The sequence below is a fragment of the Panthera onca genome, chromosome D3, assembly GCF_046562875.1.
Source record: "Panthera onca isolate mPanOnc1 chromosome D3, mPanOnc1 haplotype 2, whole genome shotgun sequence".
Classification (NCBI taxonomy): domain Eukaryota; kingdom Metazoa; phylum Chordata; class Mammalia; order Carnivora; family Felidae; genus Panthera; species Panthera onca.
Genome location: NC_138350.1, coordinates 79,786,739 through 79,810,361, shown reverse-complemented (window position 1 = coordinate 79,810,361; position 23,623 = coordinate 79,786,739). Strand labels below are relative to the sequence as shown.

General features: G+C 46.0%; 1 long non-coding RNA gene across 10 annotated transcripts; it reads left to right on the top strand.

The window, feature by feature from the left end:
• Window positions 1-2,131: 2,131 nt before the first annotated feature.
• Window positions 2,132-23,154, top strand: LOC132666075 (uncharacterized). 10 transcript variants are annotated; one of them, XR_014135904.1, is made up of 6 exons: window positions 2,132-2,363; window positions 13,466-13,629; window positions 17,050-17,141; window positions 17,604-18,990; window positions 21,217-22,260; window positions 22,357-23,154. It is a non-coding gene; the product is annotated as an uncharacterized LOC132666075 (long non-coding RNA). The 10 variants fall into 10 exon arrangements; XR_014135905.1 differs by having other exon boundaries at window positions 21,217-22,628; window positions 22,717-23,154; XR_014135903.1 differs by having other exon boundaries at window positions 21,217-22,815; window positions 23,003-23,154.
• The last annotated feature ends 469 nt before the right edge of the window (window positions 23,155-23,623 follow it).

Below are 23,623 nucleotides of genomic sequence, written 5' to 3'. Positions count from 1 at the left end.
CCTCATTCTTAAGTTGGCTGGCTCTTTGCTTTATTAAGTTTTAGATCTTGTTCTTTTCTAATATAAACATCAAAGGCTATAAACTCTTCTCTAAGTACCACTTTGGCTTCATTGGACACATTTTGATACATTATTTTAAGTTGCTGTGTAGTTCTGAGTATTTTCTAATTTCAATTATAATTTCATTTTCAGTACATGAACAGATTTTAAACGTTTTATGCATGCTTCCAAACCCATGGGGCTTTTTTAGTTATATTTTTTATTTCTAATTTGTATTTAAGATTATCGCCTATATGTCAGCGCTTTGAAATACTTACCAAATAGGTGTTAAAATTTCTAAGTGAGATGGTGAGTTTGGTAATGTCTCTCATGGAGCTATCAATTTTTGTTTTATACATATTTGAGGTTTTGTTATTAGTTGCATTCAAATTTGTAAATGTTAAATTGGACTTTTATCATTCGTTATGTTATGAACTTTTTCTCCAGTAATGCTTTTCATATTAAAGTTTACTTAGTCTGATGTTAATATTACTACTTGATTTCTCTTTTGGTCAGTTATTTTTCTTGGTTTGTGATTTTTTCATCCTTTGACTTTTTAGTCTACTTTAACATTTAAGAAGTATCTCTGTTTTTAAAGTTTATTTATTTTTGAGAGAGAGACAGAATGAGCAGAGGAAGGGCAGAGAGAGAGAAGGGGACAGATCCAAAGCCAGCTCTGTGCTACCCAGGCACCTCTATTTTTTTTTTTTTTTTAATGTTTATTTATTTTTGAGAGAGAGAGACAAAGCATGAGTCGGGGAAGGGCAGAAGAGAGAAACAGAATCTGAAGCAGGCTCTAGACGAGAGTTGTCAGCACAGAGCCTGACTCGGGGCTCCAACTCACCAACAGTGAGATCATGACCCGAGCCGAAGTCGGAAACTTAACCAACTGAGCTCCCCCTGGTGCCCCAAGAAGTAGCCCTTTTAAACAGCCTATATCTGGACTTTGTTTTTTTGTCCAGTCTGGCAGTCTTTGTCTTTTCATTGGAGTGTTTAGTCCTTTTACATGTATAGTGATTACTGATATATTTGGATCTCGGTGTTACTTGTTCTACTATTTTCTTGGTTTTGGTCTTTTTAAGAATTTATTTGGAAATGATGTGCAATAGGTCTTTCTTTGGTGGTTACTGTAGTGTTAGCATGCATACTTAAAAAAACTTAGTAACTCCGAGGTACTATTGAGAAATGTAGAAAGCTTAAACTCCAGTCGTGCTCCTCCCTATTTGCACGCTATTATTGCCTATTATTTAATCCTAGCCTTTCCCCCACAAATCAGAGGTTAATGTTGTTATCAATCAACTGGAGTCATTTGTCTGTGGATGGACAGAATGTGGAGAAGGATACAGAAACAATGAAAAAACGGTAAATATTAGGAATGGGGACCAGTTGAGATTTATGAAGGGCTTTGAACTCTATCTTAAAACTAGGAAAGCCCTGAAGGGTCGTCATCGTCCACACGGTCACATTTGATTTTGAGAAAGCTTACTCCAGCTGGAATATGAATAATGGAAAATGAAGACCCGAAGAAGAAAACCAATAGGTGCTGTAATCCCGGGGACGAATTGGCAAGGTGACGTCAGGATGGAGAGTGTGACAACGTGCAGAAACCCCTGGCTGCCCAATGGACTGGATCTGATGAGTGGCTGGATCCGGTGGGCGAACGGGAAGCGGAAGCCAAGGATTTCACGAGATTTCGCATTCGGGTGGAAATCATGAAATACGGTGAGAAGCTGAAGAGTTGACTAGATACGTATCTCCTTAGGCTTGTGATGAAAGCTAGATTTATGGGTCTCTGTAGAGACTCATACGAAGCCCTTTCAAAAATGGTAGCTCCCTGTAGAGGACCTGTATCTTCAGAACCCTAGGCGTCAAAGCAAAACCTTCTGCTCACAGACCGGCTTGGCCGCAGGGCAGAGGTCGGGCAAGGGCTGGAGTGCGGTTTCCGCGTCCGCTCCGCGCCTCAGCTTCGGCCCACCCGGACCTTTGCCCCTTCTTCTGGGACCACCGGCTTTCGGGGGCGGGGCCGGCCTCACGGGGGGCGGGCGCTGGCGTGCGCCGCGTCTGCGCAGAGCGCGGGCGGGGGCTCCAGGCGGCGGCGGCGCGGGCCGAGCGCCGTGGACGCGCTCCGTGCGCGCCCCCGTGCGCGCGCGCGGCCGCCTGCGCCCTGCCCACCGCCCCCGGTAGCCCGGGCCGCCGCCGCGCCTTCCCCAAGCGCAGGCTTTGTGGGTCTTTGCGAAAACGCGCGTCCAGGAAGGCGGGGAGAGGCGGCCGAACTGAGTTCTGTTAGACGCAGTCATCGGAGGGTTTGCAGTGCACTGAGAGCTGTGAGTACCCGGGTAGTCACTCAAGTGGCACCGGCGTCCTGGAAAGGCTCAGTTCTCGGTGTCGGAGAGGGGAAGGTGGGCCTGCGGGAAACTACCCCTGATGACGTACCTGGGTGGGTTTCAACTCTGTCAGGCCCGACACCACTTTTAAAAATAAGCCTTTGTCAGCTTCATTGACGTCTAATTCACAAAAAAAAAAAAAAAAAAAAAAAAAAAAAGTGTGTATTTAAGAAGTACCGTGTGATGGCTTAATATGCTACGCATTGTGAAATGATTCCCACCTGAAGCTAAGTTACCAGGCTTCGGGTGGGGTGAGAGCACCGGAAACCACTCTCAGCGAATTTAAAATACACCATACGGTGTCACTAGTTACGGTCGCCAGCTCTACATTAGAGTCCCTGGAACTCCTTCATGTCACATCCCAACAGGCGGTGACCCAGAGACCCACTCCTCCCCGCTTCACCCGATCCCTGGCGCCCCCCATTCCTCCCTCAGCATCTCTGAATTCTAATTTTTAGGGCTGAATAATACTCCGTTAAGGGTAGAGAGGTCATGTTTTCTTTATCCATTCATCTCCTGGTGGACATAAGCAGTACTGTTTCTTGACTACTCAAGATTAAGGCTGCGGCGAACCCAGAGTGCCACGATCTCTTGGATACTGACTTCATTTCCTTTAGAGAAATAGCCGGAAGTAGGATGGCTGAAGCATAGAGAAGATCGATTTCTAATTTTGGGGGGGACTTCATGCTGTTTTTCTTAAAGGCCGTACCAATTTACACTTCCACCCACAAAAGCTCACCAGCAAATGTGTCCGTATCCTTGCCGACACTCTCAACACCACTTTATTATAGTAATCAATATTTCGCAACACCCCCCTTTGTTAACCCCAAATTAAATTCATAGGTAATATATTTATCCAAGTGCGTATTTTTTTAAATTGAAGGATAATTGACATATTAGTTTTAGGTGTATCGCAAAATGATTCAGTACTTGTGTCCGTTGCAAAGTGGTTACCATGATGACTACTGACATTAATTGCCTTGCATACTTTCAGAACAAATTTTTTCCCTTGTGATGAGAGCTTTACAGATCTACTTTCTCAGCAACCTTCACCTTCCAATATGTAATAGAGTATTATTAACTACAGTCATGGTGCACACCTCCCCGTGACTGACTTCCTCTCTCTCTTTCTTTCTCTTTCTTTCTTTCTCTTTCTTTCTTTCTTTCTTTCTTTCTTTCTTTCTTTCTTTCTTTCTTTCTCTTTCTTTCTTTCTTTCTTTCTTTCTTTCTTTCTTTCTTTCTTTCTTTCCTTTATTATGACTTATTTTATAGCTGGAAGTTTGTGCCCTTTCACCCCGCAAGTGCATAATTTTTTAAAGAAAAAGGATATGATGGCCTAATATAAACAAGTTAAATAGAGTAAAATCCTAAGTGTCTTTTATCCTTTTTGTGTCCAGTCAGAAAACAAACCACTCTAAGTATTTCAAAAGAAGCAAGTTAATCTAGGGAACTGGTTATAAAGGTTTGGGCAGGGCTGGATGAGCATATGGAGGAAGGTAGGGTTATCCAGGGTTAGTAACTACAGGAACTCACTACCCCCTGGAGCTGGAGAAGCAAAGGGGAAAATGATGTCCCCCAGAGCCTCCGAATGCAAGGCCACGGTGTCTGCCCCCCCTGCACACCACACCCGGCACACCACACCCGGCACACCACACGACCCAAAAGACAGGGGGAAAAGGGGTCTTCCTGATCTCTTCCATTCCCCAGTGCCTCCCATTGGCAGACCCTCAGAGAAGCCAGATGGGAAGGAATCTGGAAGCTGTAACTTGGAGGTTTCTGGCCCTAGAGGTGGAGAGCAGGGCTCACAAGGGATGTACAGAGCCAACAGATAATAGTTTCAATTTGCAAATTTTTAGGCACAACTACATTTGAAGATATAATGAAGATGCCAGATGCTTGAATCTGCATTTAAATAAGTTAGGATTTAATGGAAGTAAAACAAAGTTCCATTAAATGTTACAGACACTTTCTGTATCTGACTTTCGGAAAGAAAAGGTGGAATAGTGGATTCCCATATATGTATAATCACTATGAATGCAGTGACTACAACAGAGATCCAGGTGGCTGTAGTGGTGACTCAAATGTTATGGGCGGCTTTGCCATTCCTGATGAGATTTCGAAACAGTTGAGTTGACAATTTATAGTAAAACGTGTAAACAAAACAGAACTCATTAGTTGCATTGTTACAAAATTCAGTGTATACTTAAATCATGCCAAAAAGCCTTGTGTTTATATGTCAAGTGGAGTTAGGTCTGGAGCTGAAATCATTAGGAATAGGTTTTTTTCCCACCTTCATGAATATCCATCAGGACATTCAAAATTTGAGCAGGACTAAGGATTATAGAACATCCAGTTTCCTGGTCTCTTCCCTTCTAAGTGCCCTTTGCATATCCACCCCCCACCCCCCACCGCCCCGCTTCACCCCTGTTGTTGTAACAACTAAAAATGCCTCCACAGATTTTTGGTCCTCTCTTGAGCAGCAGTACAGCTGTTAAGAGCACAGATGTAGTTGTGTAGTCTTGATACAGAAGTATTATGAGATATCAAATAGAAATTAGGTTATAGAATGTTGCTTTTCATTATTTTAGGAAGTATTTGTCCATGCATATGAGAAAAGGCTTGGCATTTATAAACCGAAATGTTAACAGTGGTTATTCCTTTTGTTGGAATTTGAAGAATAGTTCTTTTGTTTTTTTCTGTTTTTAAATTTTTTTTCTACTTGAGAAATTTTAGAACGCATTCAAGTTGGGGGAGAAAAAGGTTAGGTCAGGCAGGTGTATCAGTGAGGATCCTTCTGGGCTCATAGGAACAGTCAGACCCTAAATCTGTCAATGGGGACTGACCCAAGTACCTGGTACGAGCACTTGCTCAGACAAACTTTGGTTCTACCAGAAATGCCACCTCCTTCCTGCACACAAACCACTCTTTGCTGCTCACTGTTCCTTCGGGATGGTGAACAGAGCATGTCCTTCCTGATGTGGGTCCAAATGGGGTCATACTAGTTTTTTGGCTTCATAGCACAGCAGTTTCTTTAAGAATAGGAGCCCGCTGAACTCACCCTCATGCCCGCCCCGTAAATCTCAGGTATGAATCGCCAAACTGGGAGACTGAGTCCCAAGCTTGGACAACATTTTCCATCCTTGGGCCAAAATGGGGGGCATCAGCAAGATGTAGCACATTCAGTGGGTTGCATGCTGGAAGCTTGTGGCGGGCCTGATACTGTGGGCCCTACCAAGAAGACCGAAGAAGGATGATAGGATGGGGCGCCCATGTGTTGGCAGGTCCCAGCATTTTCCAACTGACTTCTCATTGGGATTTAACCCAACACACTGTCTCCAGTCCAAGCTGCCAGCCTCCAAAACCTCTGTCCTGCACAGGACCTTGTGCGGGGATCTCCAGGCAGGGCGTGGGCGTACCCGACACTCACACATCTCCCAGACCTGAACGCCTGGGCCAAGACAAGGGATAGTTTCCAGATGTGGGCTTCACATCTGGGCCAGCCATCAGAAGGCTGCTTATTTGAACAAAGACTGGAAGTACTCAAAGAGCCCCGAGGTCCAGAGAAGGCTGCCAAGAGCTGGCGAGCAGATGAGTGTAGAACAGGCCTCAATTTATGGTTCCAGGAGAGGAAGAAAGCCGTGCTTTGTGGTCCCGCACGGATACGTGTGAAGCAAGGCATCCTGCCCCTTCAGGATGGGCAATGGCTCTGTTCGTAGGATTAAAATCAGGGGCTTCAATTCTAGGATGAGCAGAATTCTGAACTGAGGGTGCACCCCCATTTCCAGTGTGGCACCTCGACCTTCCCCCCCCTTTCCACACCACCTCATAACTGGTATTCTGTGGAAATACTGTGGAAATAGAAAATCTTACGATTTTATGGCTTGGTGGGCCCTTTCAACCCATCATCCCCACCAGACACACACTTCCTTTTTGAAAATTTTTTCTAAATGTTTATTTTTGAGAGAGAGAGAGAGAGAGAGAGCGCGCGACAGAGAGCGAGTGGGGGAGGGGCAGAGAGAGAGAGGGAGACACAGAATCTGAAGCGGGCTCCAGGCTCTGAGCTGTCAGCACAGAGCCCGACACGGGGCTCGAACTCATGAACTGTGAGATCATGACCTGAGCTAAAAGCTGGGTACTTAACTGACTGAGTCACCCAGGCACCCCATTTCCTTTTATACGTAACCCTGTGACTTGGGCAAACTCCCCACTTGACTGGAGGAGCTGAGAAGAATGGATCTGTTAGCAGTCCTCTTTGGAGGACGTCAGTGAGATCGGCCCAACTTGGAGCAGATTCTTATGTTCCTACAAAGTGCAGAAGTGTACTCCTTGGGCTGAGTCCTGTTGGGCTGAATTGTCTGCCCCCTCCCCCCCCCCACCTGTGTTGAAGTCCTAACCACCCCCCCCAGTACCTCGGAATGTGACCGTATATGGAGATAGGGGCTTTAAAGAGATCATTAAGTTAAAGTGAGGTCAGTTGGACGGGTTCTCATCCAATCTGAGTGCTGCCCTCCTGAAGAGATTGTGCACAGACACACGCAGAGGGAAGGCTATGTGAGGACACAGGGAGAAGGTGGCCATCCGCGAGCCCCGGAGAAAGTCCTCAGATGAAACCAACCCTGATGCTACCTTGATCTCAGACTTTCAGCCTCCAGGAATGTGAGAGAATCAATTCCTGTTAAGCCACCCAGTCTGCGGTGCTTTCTTATGGCGTCCAGAACGAACTAACACGGAGGTTGGGGGATGCCCGGACCTCAGTGGTGGCCCCGGCTGCCTGGCTCTGTGGGGAACCAGGGACCAGGCCGGTAGTGAGAACGGGCAGGACGATGAGGAGCCCTGGGTGCAGGTCTGAGCCTGAGGGTGTTGCCAATTTATTTTCCGGTTGGTGCTTTCATTATCCTCACACCGTCAGGAAAGTTCTATGACCTGTCACTGCCCGGCTTCTGCTTTGTGTGGGGCATTAAGGAGGTCCTCGCTGAGGGGTCGGAAGACAGTCATGCCGCAGGTCTTCAAGTCCAGACTCAGGAAGGGGCAGGAGCGTGCCCACTGGCAGGGGCGGCATCCTTAGGGCCTCAAGAATAGCTTGTGGGTCGTTTGAAGAGAACTGGTCTCCTTCAGCGACGCCGGCACACGTTTGTGTGGTTATCACTTGGATTACAGGTAGAATGTAAATTTTAGTAGCCATGTAACCTTAGGGAAGTTATTCAAACTCTCCCGTCCTGTTTTTTGGCCCTAGGGATAAGTGGGGTTCGCAGAGTGTTATAAGGGTTAAATGAGACCATGAATAGAAAGGCTATGGAAGCACACGGCACTTTGTCTTTGGTGCCAAGTATTTCCTGAGTTCCTCCTATGTGCCAGGTTCCATCTTGGGCTTTGAGGATATAACAGAAGGTAAGAGGAAAAAAATGCCCCTGCTCCACAGAGCTTACACTGTAGACAGGGAGCGACTATAAAGGAAACAGACGTGCAGAAGGAAGTGGGGTCCGCTGGGTCAGAGGCTGGTGCAAAGTCAAGGTGAGGAGAGGAAAGGACCCACGAACAGGTGCTTGCACTCCATTCACTGGGCCCCTGGGGGCGGAAGGTAGAGCTGAGCCCTGAGCGAACGAGACATTGGAAGGGCTGCTGCTTCCTGGAGAAGGGGCTGGAAAACTCTGCTTGTTGGCCCCGGGAAATAATTAGGAAGCCTATTTATGTCCAGGATCCTAAGTGAGGGGGGGGGGGGGAAATCTCCTGTTTAAAAATAAAATGAGTTTGGCGGCTCCTCAAAACGTTAAACATAGACTTGCCATGTGACCCGGCAATTCCACTGTGAGGTGTAGATGCCGAAACATCGAAAGCAGGGTCTCAGGCTGATCCGTGCAGAACGACGTTCGTGGTGGCTCTGTTCCCAACAGCCCAGAGGTGGAAACAACCCACCCACAGATGGCTGAATAAGCGGAGCATGGTATATGCATACAGTGTTCCTGAACTTGAATAAGGAGTGAAATCCTGATACGTGCTCAGCGTGGAGGAGCCCTGAAAACATGCTCAACAACATAAGCGAGACCCAAAAGGGCAAATGACCGCGTGATTCCACTTACATGAGGTGCCTAGGGTAGTCCGATTCGTAGCCATAGAAAGTGGAACAGGTGTTCCCAAGGGCCGGGGGGGTGGGGTGGGGTGGGGAGTCACTGTTTACCGGGTACAGAGTTTCTATTTGGGGTGATGAAAAGTTCTGGAAATGGACCATGGCTATGGTTACACAACATTGTGAATGCTCTTACCGCTGCTAAATTGTGCACTTTATTTTTTTAATATTTTTTTTTAACATTTATTTATTTTTGAGACAGAGAGAGAGAGAGCATGAACAGGGGAGGGTCAGAGAAAGAGAGAGACACAGACTCTGAAACAGGCTCCAGGCTCTGAGCTGTCAGCACAGAGCCCAACGCGAGGCTTGAACCCACAGACCGCGAGATCATGACCTGAGCCGAAGTCGGACGCTTAACCAACTGAGCCACCCAGGTGCCCCTAAATTGTGCACTTTAAAACAAACAAACAAAAATAGTAAATGTTGTGTTAGGTATATTTCACCACTATAAGAAAAAAAAAGGAAGAAAAAGAAAGTTATTTGCCCCAGGTCGCTGAGCTAGGGGAGCCAAGTGCTGAGCCTGGCATCCGGGGGTCCCTTTTTCCCAGCCCTGCTTGCTCCCCAGCACAAAGCGGGGTGCTCACACTGGCCGGGGATTTACAGCAGCAGCAGCACCCCCCGGATGGGAAGGCAGCGGCCTTCCTCGCCTGTTTCTTGCACCTGTGTTTCTTTGTGACTGTCTTTCCCGTCTTCCCTTGAAGTCATATTTTCTCTGGTTTTGGGTTGTAATTAATGGAGGCCGCTCTGCGTGCTGACATGTACCGGGCAGCCAGGCTGTACCGGCTTCAGATCTCAGCTCTGCCACTCACTAGGGGGGATTCTGGGGCAAGTTTCTTTAACTCTCTGTCCCTCGTTTTCCCACCTGTGGGAAGCGGTACTAGCAGGGGGTGGTTGTGGAAATAAAGTGAAGTCACCCGCGTGAGGTGCTTGGAGCAGTGGCTGGCACCCCAAGTGCTTTCATTGTTGGGTGTTCTCATTGGTAGCACACGACCGGGCTGAGGGAGCTGAGGGTCTGTGGCCAGCGTGCAAGCTTCGTGGACTTAGAATCCTTTTGCAGGATTCTTAAACCCCCCAGGACTCTCCTAGAACGCTGCATCAGAGCCGGGAAGAAAGGCAAAGATACACAGGAAATGTTGCCCACGCACATCCTTACTTACTCGGCGATGTGGAATGATCTCTGCATTTCTGTAGGACGTGGTTTATAAATCAATGGGTTGGGATCAGGGCAGTCTAAAATCACTTGAAGTGTGCTCACACGCTTCCACACAATCTGAGCGTGTCGTGTCTGCTTTCATTCAGCAGTGCTGCCCCCTGTGAGCGGTCCGCGCACTGCAGCCCCAAGTCACTCCAGCCAGCTGGGGGCGGGGAGGACTGCAGAGGCCTGATGGTGTTATGTTTCCCCTGACCTAAGCCCACTCCTGATTCTGTTCCCTCTGTTCTCTCTAAATGGATTTGTGAGATACTTACAGCGTTCCTGTTCCCATGAAATGAGGCTTAACAAAAAGAAAAGAAAAAGGCAGCCAGCCTCTGATAACCCAAGGAGATACAGCCCCCGTGTGTGATTTGGGGCAGGTTGTGGGTCTCAGCCAGCAAATGGGCTCCTAGACGCCTACGATGTACTCTCTCCTGAAGAACATCCCACTTTCACATTTCAAGACTCAAAATCCAGGGACACAGTGAGACTAATATGTTCTATATTTAAAAAAAATTTTTTTTAAATGTTTGTTTACTTTTGAGAGAGAGGGAGAGAGGGGGAGAGAGAGAGAGAGACAGAGAGAGAGAGACAGAGAGAGACAGGGCGCGAGCAGGGGAGGGGCAGAGAGAGAAGGAGACACAGAATCTGAAACAGGCTCCAGGCTCTGAGCTGTCAGCACAGAGCCGATGCAGGGCTCAAACTCACCAACCGTGAGATCATGACCTGAACCGAAGTTGGACACTTTACCCACTGAGCCACCCAGGTGCCCTGAGACTAATATGTTCTATATTTTTAAAACTTTTGCACAGAAAGGAAAAAACGACCATATGCTAAATTTTAGAAAATGAAAAATGGAAAGAACAGTTTTGTAATTCATGACCAAAAAAGGCCTACTCTTCTTCCTAATACATAAAGAACTCATAGAAATCGAAGGGAGGGAGGGACGAAGGGAGGAAGTAAAGTAGGAAGGAAGGAAAGGGAGAGGAGGATGAGCAAATATGGGCCATATTCACAGAAAGCAACCCCGAAATACCATTTTCACCCACTGAATTGGCAAAAATCCTCCTGTTTAATACCACACTCTGTGGGCCAGTCTGTGCAAGGGCAGGCACCTTGGAACATTGCTAGTGGGGATGGGACTCGGCATATCCATTATGAAGGGGGATGTGGCCTGTCAGCAATTGCAAATAGATGATTCCACTTCTATAGCTGCACGTGTGCACAGAGAACATACAATGCATTGAGATTGTTCACTGCAACATTGTTTGTGATAGAAAACAATGGAAGCGACAGGTGGCTCTTACCACATTTACTTGCCTCCCTGGGATGAACTCTATGCAGTGAAAAAAGAGGAGATGTGCTATCAGTATTGACATGGAAAGAACTCTACAGTATTCCATTAATAAAAATAAGCAAGGTTCAGGGCAGTGTATTTAATCTACTGCCTTTTTATCTAAAGGGTTGGAAGATATGAATTTATGTTTGTATTTCCTTGGTTTTGCCTTCACAAGGTTACCCGTGGAGCACCTAGACTGATGGGGATAAGGCTTGGAGTTATCCACTCTCCTTTCCGCTCCTTCTAGAGTTTCCAAACTTCTCTTTCTGTATATTGATTGTTGAAAGCATGAAGGTGTTACCAGTTTACACTTAAATAAATATATTCTTATTCTCGGGGGGTAGTGAGGATTCTCCTATGCTACAATAAGAGAATAAATAGTCCAACCTTTCTGAGAAGCAATTTGGCAATATGTATGGGCACAGATATTTCACTGGTAGGGTCTTGATTACATACTGTTTAAAGCAAAACACCCTCAACTTTTGGAAGACGCACATGTTAAATGTCCCAACATCAGGGGATGATGACATACCCGTAAGACAGTGATACATCCATAGGACAGAATACTCAAAGCTAATTCAAATACCACAAAGTATATGTACTGACATGGAAAGTTGGCCATTTGTTATAGAATGGAAAAGCAAGTAACATATTTGCATGCATGGTCTGGTACAATATTTGTAAAATATAGAAATATAAAAGTAAGTAAACTCTGTAAGGGTAATATGCCAACATATCATCAGTGACCATAGCTAGATAGTAGGTCGGGATCAGTTTTGTCTTTTATTCGTCTGACTTTTCTGATATTATGTATTAACATTACAAGTAAAGTTAATTAAAAATAACCTTACAGGGGCGCCTGGGTGGCTCAGTCGGTCGAGCGTCCAACTTCAGCTCAGGTCATGATCTCACACTCCGTGAGTTCGAGCTCCGCGTTGGGCTCTGTGCTGACAGCTCAGAGCCTGGAGCCTGGCTTGGGATTCTGTGTCTCCCTCTCTCTCTACCCCTCCCCTGCTCATGCTCTGTCTCTCTCTGTCTCAAAAATAAATAAAAACATTAAGAAATAAAAAAATAACCTCGCAGCTATATGTATATATACGAAAATATAGTCTTTAATAACAGGACCAGTAGCATATATCCTGTTACAGCACCTGGTTTTTCATCTTGAATACTTATCGTCCATATCTTTCCCAGTCAGCAAACACATCTCAGGGAAATCGAGTGGTCAGACTACAGTGGTTTTATGATTGTTTGTTTTAGTTTTTTTCCTCAGATCTCCTGATTTTTCTACTGTCAACCCTTATTATTTATGTAATTCAGAAATAATAAGCACTTTTAAAAAGAAATACTTCTGTCTAATAGTTGGCGGTTTTGAAAGCCCTTTTTACAGACTGCACACAATATGTGCGAAACCCAGCAGAGCCATGATAACTCTATATGGAGAAACAGAGACTGGGGAAGTTAGGAGGTTTTCTGGCAGTTGCCAAGCCAATAAAGTGAAGCTGGGCCACGTTGATTAACACGTGGCCCAGAAGGGCTCATTCTACCTGCCATGCACATTCCCAGAGCCCTCCTAGACATCTGGAAGGCTTGGACTCCATTCCTACTCCACCAGAGAAGTGAACAGGGTCATCTACAATATCCAATAAAAGTCCTCAAAAGGAGGGGCTAACCAACAAGAGAAAGCATTCCTGGAAAGACAGTTGCTTGAGGGCCCCACACTGAACTGCAGTGAAAGCCTCAAGAATTCTCTTTCCACTTTCCTGTGAACATGCTTACCACTGAATGTGGGAAGATTCACGAGTATTTCTAGAGAAAAGGATTTCCGTTAAAATAAAAAGAAGAAAAATAGATTATCCCCATTTATAGCTTGTTTGAAAGTGTTATTAAAGGATAAACTTACTGAGGGTAAGATTATTTTTTATCTCCATATTTCAGTGCTTAGTTATCCCAGAGATACTCAGTAGGTATTAGATGGTTGTGATAAATGGATGGATGGATGGATGGATGGATGGATAGATGGATGGGTGATTGTTTGAGATGCATTAATTGAAAGAGGGAAGGAAGGAAGGAAGGAAGGAAGGAAGGAAGGAAGGAAGGAGGGAAGGAAAAGGGAGGGAGGGAGGAATGGAATCTAGAAAGAAGGAAGGGAGGCTGCTGGGGTTGGTTGGATAGATGAATGGAAGGTTGGTTAGGGTGGAAGAAAAGATGGCTGACTGGCTGGCTGGTGTGATGGAATAATGGGTGGGTGGATGAAAAGATGGACTGATGGATGGAATGGATGGATAAAGCTGCAGTTGATTTTAAAGTCTAACAGACACTCAAGTACTGTGGGCTGTTTCAGCTCAGGTACAGAGATATTGCTACATAATTTTCTTCTCTTTTAGGAAGGATGGAACTATCTCCGTTTTTTATGCCAGTCTCATTAACAGCCGCCAAGACAGATGTGGGGCCCTCAACAGCAGTCCTTCTTCTTCACATCCAAAGAATGGCAGAGAAAGTTAAGAGGCCGAAACGAGGAGGCACAAAAGTTAGCATCTTTATTTTATAGGTGAGGTAACCAACCTGAATGCAAAACCCCTTTGCAAATAATGAATGTCCAAGCTATTAGAGACCTTATAAAATACCAGGCATTTAAAATAAAATTGTAAACCATAGAAATGAACAAAAGAAGAGGAAGGGCAGGGTCATTAAAGTCATTCAGTGGGACGGGACAGGTCTTCCCACTGTGGTTACTGCCAGGGCTAAATTGCAGTGTGTAAGGCCATCTGCCCTGGTATTCTTCCTGTCACTCCCGAGAGCTTTTTATTCCACTTTATTTTAGGAGTGCCAAAAGGTGGGTTTCTAATTCTATTCCTCTCTAGTTCTTTTTATAGTACTCAGATCTGGGCAAATACCAGTAATATGAAATGTGTCCTCTTTTTTTTTTTTTTTTTTGTACTTTAAATCAGCCAGAAGTTTAATATCTTGAATTTCCTGCTTCTTTGGCATTCCTCACCTGCTGTGTGCATGCCAGCTGCACCTGCATGGTTTTCTGAGCACGTGTCTACCTGCCGGACTGCCTGCCAGGCCATTAGCGAGGCCAGTGGACGAATCACACACTTGGGTGTTTTTAGATTCTGTCACTTTAATGATAGTGAAAAGCTCCAGACTGCCTGCAACCCCTCCCAGTGTTTGCCAGACAACTCAGAGCTGGAGGCAGGCGTTCATTTAGAAACTGCCAGCGAGCAACGGAAAGTTCTCAAACACCTTTTACCTCTGAGGACTACAGCGAGTCCTGGCCCTGAGTTTGTTGGGGTCTTTTATTTCTGCCTGTAAAAAAAAAAAAAAAAAAAGTGCATTCTCCTAAAGGCATTGACTTAAAGTGCTATAGCAGGTGCTGCCTGAACCCCACCCACACACTTGTCTTTCCCCTTCAGTGCTAACAGGCTGGAATTCCAACTGCTGACACCTCATTTTGTGTCCTGAGGACTTTCTCTTGACCTGGAGCCCCCTTTCCCACTTGTGCAGCAGGCCAGAGTGCTGGGAAATTGATGCCCCCGGGAGCAGACTCCCAACAATGGTGAATAGGAGTTGGTGTATAAATGCCCCAGCTCCCTTGCCCCTCAGGTGGGATTGCTCTGAGGTGTATGCTTCTCACTGACTTCCAGAGTTTTCTGAGCAGATTTAAGCTTCAGTCACCCCCAGAGGTAGCTGGTTAGATACCACATGCTTTCTTGGCTGCCTCTTCTCTGTCTTAACGTCCCTGTGCCCCTGCCAGCATCTCCTGGGATTGTCTTCCAGATAAACTACTCCATCCGGAATCTCTGTGTTAGAGTCAGATTCAGAGAGACCCCCCAAAAAGGCCCACCTCGACCAATGGAATGCTGTTGCAGGGGTTGGAGGAACACATACTGGACATCTAGAAGATTCCCTCACAAAATCAGAAAGTGCAGCCCCTTCTATAAGCCTCAGCTGTAGTATACCATTTGGGGGCCCTCTGATGCACTTTGGGGTTCCTCTGGCTGTCACCTCCTGTCCCAGGAGTGGTGAGCTGGTAGAGAACCCCAGCCAGAGGCACTCAGAATGCATGTGTAGGTGGACAGAGGTGATGTAATCTGTGGGCAGCCTCTCCAGTCTCCCACCTGGGAGGAAGGAGGCCTAAGAGGCAATAGAGGAAGTGCATTCAGGGAGAAGAATGAGAGGGAAAAACAGATGGCCTTTCTGCATCCTTCTCATTTCGTTTAGATTCAACTTATTTTTTTTTTTTCTCTGAAGTGCATTCTTTAGTGTTTCATTCAGGGAGGATCTGTTAGGGGCGAACCTTCCATTTTTATTGGGTAAAGAGGTCTCTGTTTTGTCCTTGCTCTCGAACAGCAGCTTAGCTAGGCTTTGAAGTCTACGTTTTCTGTCCGCACGTGCGTTGTCTTCTGGCTTCTATAGCTGATACTGAGAAGGCTGTTTTCAATCGGACTGTTGTTGTTTTGCAGGTAAGCCTGTTTCTTTGTGATTTGATTTCTGGCTTCTTAATCCAGAGAGATTAAATCCTTTATTCCCTTGCTAATTTCTGCAGTTTCATTCTCATCTGTCTGGGCATGCCTTTATTTTTATTTATATTGCTCAGGATTCCCTATTCTGAAAAAACTTAAAAAAGAATCTCAGCCAGTTTCTCCTTGACTTTTGCCGCTCTCTCAATCCTTCTAGCCTCGCCTGAAATTTCTTTTAAGGGTAAGATAGCTCTTGTTATTTTATCCTCCATGCTTCTTAAGCTTTCTTTAGTATTCTCTATCTCCTGTTGGCTCCTTCTTCCAATTTACAGACTCTTTCTTTAGCTGTGTCCCAAGCTGCTGCTTGCCCCATCCACCAAGTGCTTCATTGAAACGATCCCATTTTTCATTTCTAGAAGTTCCGTTTGGCTCTTCTTCAAACCCATTGGTCATACTTATCCTCATTAGTTAGTCTCTCATCTGCGGTTTTAATTTTAAACATTACTTTATGCACTCTATCTGAACATTGTATTATCTGAAAGCTATTTTTAGTGTGGACATTCACTTTTACTCATGGTGACTGTGTCCTCTAGTGCTTTGTAATTTTTTATTTTTATTGTAAGCTTGCCTTCCACAGGGAAAATGTTGTTTTGTTCTGTCTTGTTCTCTGTGGGAATCCTGTGCAATTTGGAACACAGAAGTGTCCCTCCACGGTCGTTTTATTTTTGCTATTGCCAGTTGTCTTGGGGATAGTCAAATCAGCTAAAAACATCACCACCTCTACATAGCCTCCTTGGGCCCCTTTCTCTCAGCTGAGCCTTGGAACCTCTCCTCTCTGCTCACATAGCTCCTTGTCCATATCTCTATGGCATCTCAAACAGCATTCTGTTTGGAGACTGTGTGTCTGTGTCCTCAGTTACTCTAGAAGCCCCTCAGGCACTCATCAGGTCTAGCAAAGAGCTCATAAATGTTTGCTGAATGAATGAACTTGGAGAAGTAAGTCTTCAATGCCTCACCTTCTTTGAATGGGATGTTATCTTTTGTCCTGACCTCATAGGATTTGGAGACATCATAGGCCCTCTATGATAGATCATGGATCTATCCCATAGACCTCATGGGATTTGGGGAGATGCTTTAATTCACCCCTAAGATCACTGCATCAAATCCTTAATTCCCTGCCTAAGATAATTAACTAAGGGGCTCTCACAAGCTGTGAAACACTAACACAGGTACCTCCCAGTGCTCTTCCACTGTGCCTGGTGACTGGTTTCCCACTCATTATTATCTGCTTCCTTTGTGCTTTGTGAGACAGGAATGGTTGCAATGGAAAAGATCTGTCGTGTAGTAACACCTTCAAACTTTTCTGAGACTAAAACAAGGCTGTACCTGAGGCTGATATACTTGGACATAGGCTGGACTTAGAATCCCTCAAAATCAAATGGCAGCAGCCAAGCAAACAGCCGTATCAACCCTAAATGGCAACTGTGTGTTCCTCCTTTTCCCAGCTTGACTGAGCGCTCTTTGAGAGCATTGACCATGACATACATCTGCTGGGGTGTCCTCATGGCGAGGTCAGAAGCACGGCGCCGAATCGTATGTATGGTTGAATTTTGACCGGTTGAGTTGTAGTTAAAAGTAGGGTCAGCATTCTATATACGAAATAGAAGCTACCTCAGAATACTGGCAGTTCTTAATAATAGCAAAGCCATTTTTGGTTTGTACTATACTTTTTCTTTTCTGCTCAAGCATTTTGCGGTGGGGAAAAAAGGATTGGGATTGCAGTGTTTTTTAGTGGCTCCAAATAGCTATCTTCCTCTGCCCCCTAGTGGCCTCATGACAAATTGTAAGAACCTTCATGGTTCTCAATTTCCCTGGTTGCTTCTATTCTTACTGTTTTTGTTATTGTTTATGAAAAAAAGATTTCCTTAAACTTGCCACAACCTCAAAGTGCCCTGTGTTAAAAATTAAATGAATGAAATATAATTTTACTAGAAAATATATGTGCAGTGAGGGGCATCGAGAATCTAGAATTTAGGAAGTGATTCTCATTCTCCAACAGGCTCCATCCGTGGCCGTCCATCTTTGGTGTTAATACTTTCTGGGACAGTTGTTTGCCACTCTGGGACCCCTTATGTGACAGCTCCATTTGAACCAGCATGAAATGTCCCTCCCCGGCTGCATTCTAGAACCTGGAACCTCCCAAGTAAGACCTAAGCCTGCCTTCACCTGGTGGGGTTATCTGCTTCCCTGCCTGGACTTCTGTCCAGACCAAGAACGGCACCTTCCTCATATGCCTTGGCTCCTGGCACCGAGTTCCTCCTGCCTGTGCTCTCAACATTACACTAGTGTGGGGGAGCCCCAAGAGAATTGGGTTCTCAACACCAAGCATGGTTATTTCTGGTGAAGTACAGACCACGCAAACCATGTCTTTATTTATGCCACTGAGCCTGCATTAGCTCCCTTACAAGCCTGGAATCCGACTGGCTCCTCTTGAGCAACTGACCTCCCAACAGCCCCCGGTCACCTTCCCATGGATAGTGGCCAAGGAAGGCTTTTCTCATTCTGCCGTCATAACGGTGGCTTCTTTGTTCAGTATAGCTGTGGGAAATTTATTTTCGTCTCTGTTTTTTTGCCAGGAGACTGGATCATAATCTGACAATAAAGAGAAATTCCAACCTGAAGGATTTTGACCACAGAGGAAAGAACTTCCTGAAAGTTCTCTTTCAGGAAGAATGATGGGATGTCCCTGGGGCCAAGAATCAAAAGTTGTGTTCTTGGCCTCAACCCTGTCTGGCTGCCATGCTCCTTGTCAGTAGCATGGAATTTACCTCAGCGCGATCTTGTAAGGATTATAGGAGGGGAAAAGGCTTTCTAGAGGAGAGAAAGCCTCCTCTCCTTATAATCTTGAATGGACAGCTGAAGGATACTGTACAGTTTTAGGAACTTTTCCCATAAAACCACATTGACTTTCAGAAAATTAGCTCTCCTGTCACTAGCTAGTGGGAACCTCAGGTCACAAATTCACTGGGGTGTAAGAAATGCTATGTTTTTAATTTCCCCTAAATCCAATTCTGAATCTCTGTTAGTTTCCTAGGCCTGACGTAATGAAGTACCTCAAGCTGAGTGGCTTATACAATAGGAATGTCTCACAGTTCTGGAGTTTGTGGTGTTCTCCCTGTGCCCCTGTTTCTGTGTCCACATTTCCGTTCTTTTAAGGATACAGTCATATTGGCTTAGGGCCCACCCTAGTGATCTCATTTTAACTTGTAACTTAATTTTTTTTTCTAAGAGAACCGATGAGCTGGGGAGAGGCACAGAGGGAGGGAGAGAGATAAGCAGGCTCCCTGCTCAGTGCAGAGCCTGATGGGGGGCTTGATCCCACGACCTTGGGATCATGACCCGAGTTGAAATCACGAGTTGGATACTCAACCAACTTAGCCACCCAGGTGCCTCTGTAACTTAAAAAAAAAAAAATCAATGTTTTATTTTTGAGAGACAGAGAGAGAGGGAGAGAGACTGCGGTGGGGGGGGGGGGGGGCGTGCAGAGAGAGGGAGGGAGACAGAGAATCTGAAGCAGGCTCCACGCTGCCAGCAAAAAGCCTGACCTGGGGCTTGAACCCAGGAACCGTGAAATCATGACCTGATCAGAAGTCAGACACTGAACCAACTGAAACCCCCAGGTGTTCCACTTCACTTTTTAACTTAACTTTGTAAAGGCCCTATTTCCAAATAGGGTCACATTCTGAAGTACTAGAGGTTAGGACTTCAAAATATCTTTTTTGAAGGGACACAATTCAACCCATAACAGTCTCCATCTGCCAAGCTAGTGGGAAACCGTTAGCTCCCTCTTCACCACACCCACATATCCTCCAGCCTGGGACTGAGCTGCTGATGTTTTTGGCCAAACCTGAGGACCTGGGAGAGCCCTTTGTCTTAAGTCTTACTTGCTGCATGGTGCCCAAGCTTGCATGGTGTCTCCAAGTCAGCAGCCAGCCAGCCATGCTTTGCCTGAAAGCCCCAAACCCCTTGCCTCACTGGCAACTCCAGTGTCCAGAGAGTTGGCCGGGTAATATGGCACCCTACATAAGTATCCTTTCTGAATATTGCCACTTCACCAGGGACCTGAGGGCTTGCTAGTCTTGACCCTATTCACCTTTTTCCTTTCCCTTCTCGAAGCCCGTAAAGGGATCCCCTCAAGCAGTTCCAAAAGAAACAGAGCCACTGACATTAAATAGATTTATCACCAAACCTTCCCTGAGGAGAGGCCACTCAGAGCCTGCTTACTTCCATAAAATGGAGGGAAAGAAAAAGATGAATAACAAAGCTTGTATATCAGTGCCTTGTCCTGCCACGCTTCTAACAGTGTGCCCGACAGATAAGCCACAGGCCAGTTCACCAAGAGAGGCCACGCTGGCTGGAACCTCAGACCTGAACATGGCCTCCTTCTCCTCCACACTCAGTTCCAAGGCACTTGCCCACCTGAGCAGGTGTTGCTGGGACCTGCGGGTGACTCGGCGTGAATGAGTTTTACTGGGATTAAGAGGACATTGGGAATGCGATGACAAAGTCAGAGTCATCTACTGGGAATTGGACACAGAGCCCAGAGCAAGAACCAGAAGGGCACAGTTTGAGAAGAAATTGAGGGGTCCATAGTCTCTCCTGAAGGAGAAAAGAAGTGACCACGTGCTTGGGCAGAGGCTCTGTGGTATAAGAAATGTATTTGGCCTTTGTCTTCATTCCTGACACAGAACTCCTAAAATCCTGGAATTTCCTGAGTGGTAGGGATGTCTTTTGTTATTCCTGAAGAGCTCTTTCTGCTCACACCTTGGTTTACGCTACTAGGGTGACTTGGAATGCAGTTCCTAGATTGCCAAGGGATGTTTTGGGTCCTAGAAAGACCCGGGATGGGGCTGGTCACTAGAAAACCAAGTGGTTAGAGAGTCGGAACTCCCAGCCCCACCTAGCAGCCACCATGAAGAGTAGTAGGGGCTGGAGATTAAGCTCTGTAAAAACTCTTGATGTGAGAGATTTGGTGAACTTCTGGATTGGGGCGCGCGTGCGCACACGCGCGCACACACACACACACACATGAAGTGCTGGGATAGTGTCATCCACAGAGGGGCCACGGAAGCCCCACACCCCAGCCCCCGCACTTTGCTCTGTGTGTCGCCTCCGCCTGGCTGTTCCTGGCTGTTCCTTTATAATAAATCTGGTAAACAGAAGTGTTAACCTGAGATCCGTGAGCAGTTCTAGCAAACCATCCAACCTGAGGAGGGGGGCTGTAGGAACCCCTGATTCATAGCCGGTTGGCCAGAAGTATGGGTAGTCCAGGACTTTGACTGGTGTCTGAAGTGGGGCAGTCTCGGGACTGAGCCCTTAGATGTGTAGAATCTGCCACAGACTTCAGGTAGTCGGTGTCAGACTTGAATTCAACATTAGGGCACTCACTTGATGTCCAGAGATTTGGGGACATCGTTGGTATGGAAAAAAAAAAAAAAACTCCACAGGTGTTGTCAGAGTTCTGAGTAAAAATAGTCCAGAGTCATCCTGACCCCAGAAGGCCAAGAGGAGCAGACTGGTGGACTGAGGTGTCCCTGTGCTTGAGATAGAGAACAGAGGACAGAGAAGGTCCCCCTGGGGCTCCCAGGGCCCTGAGGGCCCTTGTCACTTAGGTCCACAGGGCCAGAGACTCCTTTGTCTTTCACCACCTGTGAGATTTCCTGTCACTAAGGAGACTCGCCAGTGACACCCACAGAGAATGGTAGGTCCACATGAGGCCGCCCGGCGGGGACAGGATGGAAAGCAGAACCATGGGGACACTTGTGCAGAGACACACAACGGCTGCAGGAGACCAAAGAGCGCCTGATAAGAGTAAGTGGGACGTGCACATACAGCACGGTTGTGCACACGCACACATACGTACACGCACACTGATGGAGCTTAGCTAACATGCATCTCAAAATTTTAAAACGCGGTAGATGAATGAAAAGAAATTGTAGTCATTGTGAGATTTGAGTTAGTGCCCTGGGAGATCAGGCACGAGACCTATGTCATTAACTAAGTTGCTGGATTCCAAATGCCCAAAACCTATTGTCTTTCTCTGTACCGGCAGAAGTAACTAGAAAAAAAATATTTTTTAATGGCGGCTTTTACAACCGGGTCAAGAAAACATCGGATACCTGGGAAGAAGTCTAAGGACGTTCAAACCCTCCACGCTGAAAACTATAAAACATCACTGGAAAAAAAATAAGTCAAAGGAGACCTAAGCAAATGGACAGATATACAAAGTTCATGAAGAGGAAGCCTAAATATTGTTAAAATGTCATTTATTCAAAACTGGTTTATAGATTTAAAGTAATCTCAATTAAGATGCCAGTATTTTTTTTTTAATTGGCACGCTGATTCTAAAAATTCATTGGGAAATGCTTCCATTACCAGTACTTGAGAATTTTAATTGTTCCAAAATCTCATCAAATGTTGGTATTGTCTTTTTATTTTATTTTGCTTTATTTAAAAATTTTTTTAATATTTATTTGAGAGACAGAGAGAGAGAGAGAGAGAGGGAGAGAATGAGTGGGGGAGGGGCAGAGAGAGAGGGAGACCCATGTCCTTCATTTCCAGGGGGCTCTTCTGCTGAGAGACGCCACCATGCACTCAAAGATCTCAAACCCAGAAAATACTGACGACAGATGTTTCCTTCAGTGATTCTCAGCTGGGTGAGCGCTGGAGTGCCAAGGGTTGAAGCATGTCTTTCTTCCCCCGACTCTCAAGATGCCTGGGCAGCCACTTGGGATCATCACCCTTTCTTAGAGCCCCCTGGTGCCTGGTGGGAGAGCCATGCCTCTCGGGCGTGTTGGGACGGCAAAATGAGAACCAAGGCACAAGTGGATGATCTCAGCGACTTCCAAAATGGACGGGTGTATGGCTTTCCCAAGGCTCCAGGAGAATTAGAATCCCAGGAAACCTACCTGTGGGGGTACAAGTATTCTGTGCCAAGGTCTCTGTTTGGTGTGAGTCTTCTGAAACAACCTGAGACTATTGCATATTCCAAGATACTAAGTTTAAGGCTACTTAAAAAAAATCTGTAGGTTGCCAGAGTTTTCATTGTCCTGCATGTATTTTACAGAATATTTTATCTCTTCTTAATAACACCTTCTTGTACTAACGTCTAGGAAGATAACTCCGAGGTGGTATAAGCAGCGCTGCTCAGATTTCCACGTGCGTGTGAATCACCCGAGGATCCTGTTAAAATGCAGATTCTGAATCAGAAGGTGCAGGCAAGGGCCTGAGATTTTGCATTTTTAAGACATTCCTGGGCAGGACTGGTTACAGAATTTGCAGGGCCCTGTGAAAAATAAAGAGGCAAGAGCCCTTGTTTAAAAATTACGAAAAAAAAAAAATTCAAGGTCGGGGTGCCTGGGTGGCTCAGTTGGTTAAGCGTCCACCTCTTGATTTCAGCTCAGGTCATGATCTCACAGTGTGTGGGTTCGAGCCCCGCATCAGGCTCTGGGCTAAGACTGCGGAACCTATTTGGGATTCTCCGTTTCCCTCTCTCTGCCCCTCCTGTTCTCTCTCTCTCTCAAAAGTAAATAATAAATATTTAAAAAATCTTTTCAAGGTGAAGGGAGAACATTCAACCAGTGCGTGATCCTTCTAACCTCAGAGTCCTCCTGAACGTGGGGCCCCATAGCACCGGCCGGTCACACAAAATCTCTCACTGTAAGGTGGTCTGGAGATGAGAGGCCTCAGGTATCCAACAGTGCGCGGACGGTACAAGGTCCACATCTACTTACACCTGTCTTCAGAATTTACTGATTTGGCGAGACGATAAACAAGTGATTCATAAACCACAGGGCGCTGTATAAATATTGGCCCCTCTACTGTAAGATGCCTTCAACTTGCAACTCGGTGAGAGAAACTGACGCGAGGCCCTCTGGTGCCTTCCTATGTGTCAGTCCCCAAGTTCAAGCCAGCTCGGCTATTGTAGATCCCTGAAATTCCGTTTAAGTGAATACCAGAGAGAGAGGATCCAGGGCGGGCGAAGAAACCGTGATGAGGATCTTCAGTGCTTCCGGGAGG